The sequence below is a fragment of the Echinococcus granulosus genome (assembly GCF_000524195.1).
Source record: "Echinococcus granulosus chromosome Unknown EG_S00329, whole genome shotgun sequence".
NCBI classification, from domain to species: Eukaryota; Metazoa; Platyhelminthes; class Cestoda; order Cyclophyllidea; family Taeniidae; genus Echinococcus; species Echinococcus granulosus.
Window position 1 is genome coordinate 16,788 of NW_020170709.1, and position 3,100 is coordinate 19,887.

Consider the following 3,100-nt stretch of genomic DNA (forward strand, 5'->3'; position numbering starts at 1 on the left):
TTGGCTTCAAGGAAGTTCCTGTTGGATTGCTTCAACGTCAGGTACTGCCATCCTGTAAGTACGTCATGCTCAAGTATTATTTTATAGGCGCAGCTGCTTTTCCTGGAAAACCACTATCGGGGACGACTACCAATACCAACTGGAAGAACAACAGTAATGCCACAATTGTTAACGCGGTGCGCGACAGCAAGAAGACGCATCACCCCTCGTCGTTTGCAGTTTGGTGTGCTGTTAGCATTCAGGCGGTGCTACGGTCCAAGAAGGCGGAGTAGCAGGCCGGCAGCAAGGAGTAGGCCAGTTGAGTGCTTGACTGTCTGACTGACTCACTGAGTCTGCAACCGTGACAAAGGCCCTACGAAGGGTTACCATAAACAGGATAATTGATTATCTGCGGTGCTGATCGACGGAGGAATAAATGATTTACTGGCTTACATCCACTTTTCACTGTTGTATGTGCGTAAACGAGCCAGATAAAATTTGCTCAACGTTATTTATGACAAGACGTTATCAAATTGTGTCTAGTAGCTATTATGATGCCGTTGATTAAACCTACTAGTTATTTTACTTCTCTCATTTGCCTTTAAAGTTGATATATTTTCGGTATAGGGAGAATATGGTTAAAAGCACCTTTGATAGATTCCCTTCTGGTACAACTAGCCAGTGAGTCTATCAGGTGAGTGACGAAGTGGGGTAGAGCAGACTTGCTGTCAGTAAATATTCTTTCCTGCAGATCAGTAAAGGGATGCAAAAATGCATTTGAAATCTTGTCAGTGGTGGTTTTGCGGATAGAATGCATCTATCAGTAATGCTACTTATGAAAGCACAGTACAACAATCACGCTTGCTTATTTCTATGATGAATATGCCAAATGCACCCATGTTAATGGTGCTCAAGTATGGGCAAAAATGAGTATTACATCAGGAGGGTGGAAACAGGCCTTTCAACAGTCAATGATACAATAGTTACACCGATACTTGGTGGAGCTGCCAGTGAAATTCGTAATAAATCCTAAAAGGGAGGATGGCGCAGCGGTTTTGGCGGTACACTCAACCTCTTGCTATTAATGTCCAAAAAGGATGACCCATCATGTCTACTGGTGGCAAGAAGCTTCTCCATTATTTAGAGCCACAAAGCATAAATAATTTTAATGGTGTCTTTAATGCTATTTGCTTTTCGGTGAATATGGTGGAAACATGCAGTAGTTAGATTTGCATTTTGTGTAGGCATTTGCTGGTTAGTTTTCACCCTGGCCACAGCTTTTACTTAATAACAATCAGTAGTGTGCTCCTCAACAAGGAACTTTCAACTAGGATAAATTTAGGGTCCGGGCTCTGATCCATTTCGACACACACGCACGCATGCATGCACAGGGTATCTCAACTGCAAAGATTGCTACTGATTGTGGGTACAAAGTCATGTGTTATTACCCACAGCAATATTTGGCGTGTAATTGCCACGCTGTTAGGGGCATATTTGAACATTGAACCATTTCCACTATGCTTGCAGAAAGATTACAGTTTTCGGCGATGCCATCGTCAGATAACCTTCCTCTAACTTCGAGGCTCTAAATGGAATGATAAAAGGAGGGGAGAATGGACGAATGTACACATGTCTCCAATACCAACTGGAAGAACAACAGTAATGCCACAATTGTTAACGCGGTGCGCGACAGCAAGAAGACGCATCACCCCTCGTCGTTTGCAGTTTGGTGTGCTGTTAGCATTCAGGCGGTGCTACGGTCCAAGAAGGCGGAGTAGCAGGCCGGCAGCAAGGAGTAGGCCAGTTGAGTGCTTGACTGTCTGACTGACTCACTGAGTCTGCAACCGTGACAAAGGCCCTACGAAGGGTTACCATAAACAGGATAATTGATTATCTGCGGTGCTGATCGACGGAGGAATAAATGATTTACTGGCTTACATCCACTTTTCACTGTTGTATGTGCGTAAACGAGCCAGATAAAATTTGCTCAACGTTATTTATGACAAGACGTTATCAAATTGTGTCTAGTAGCTATTATGATGCCGTTGATTAAACCTACTAGTTATTTTACTTCTCTCATTTGCCTTTAAAGTTGATATATTTTCGGTATAGGGAGAATATGGTTAAAAGCACCTTTGATAGATTCCCTTCTGGTACAACTAGCCAGTGAGTCTATCAGGTGAGTGACGAAGTGGGGTAGAGCAGACTTGCTGTCAGTAAATATTCTTTCCTGCAGATCAGTAAAGGGATGCAAAAATGCATTTGAAATCTTGTCAGTGGTGGTTTTGCGGATAGAATGCATCTATCAGTAATGCTACTTATGAAAGCACAGTACAACAATCACGCTTGCTTATTTCTATGATGAATATGCCAAATGCACCCATGTTAATGGTGCTCAAGTATGGGCAAAAATGAGTATTACATCAGGAGGGTGGAAACAGGCCTTTCAACAGTCAATGATACAATAGTTACACCGATACTTGGTGGAGCTGCCAGTGAAATTCGTAATAAATCCTAAAAGGGAGGATGGCGCAGCGGTTTTGGCGGTACACTCAACCTCTTGCTATTAATGTCCAAAAAGGATGACCCATCATGTCTACTGGTGGCAAGAAGCTTCTCCATTATTTAGAGCCACAAAGCATAAATAATTTTAATGGTGTCTTTAATGCTATTTGCTTTTCGGTGAATATGGTGGAAACATGCAGTAGTTAGATTTGCATTTTGTGTAGGCATTTGCTGGTTAGTTTTCACCCTGGCCACAGCTTTTACTTAATAACAATCAGTAGTGTGCTCCTCAACAAGGAACTTTCAACTAGGATAAATTTAGGGTCCGGGCTCTGATCCATTTCGACACACACGCACGCATGCATGCACAGGGTATCTCAACTGCAAAGATTGCTACTGATTGTGGGTACAAAGTCATGTGTTATTACCCACAGCAATATTTGGCGTGTAATTGCCACGCTGTTAGGGGCATATTTGAACATTGAACCATTTCCACTATGCTTGCAGAAAGATTACAGTTTTCGGCGATGCCATCGTCAGATAACCTTCCTCTAACTTCGAGGCTCTAAATGGAATGATAAAAGGAGGGGAGAATGGACGAATGTACACATGTCTC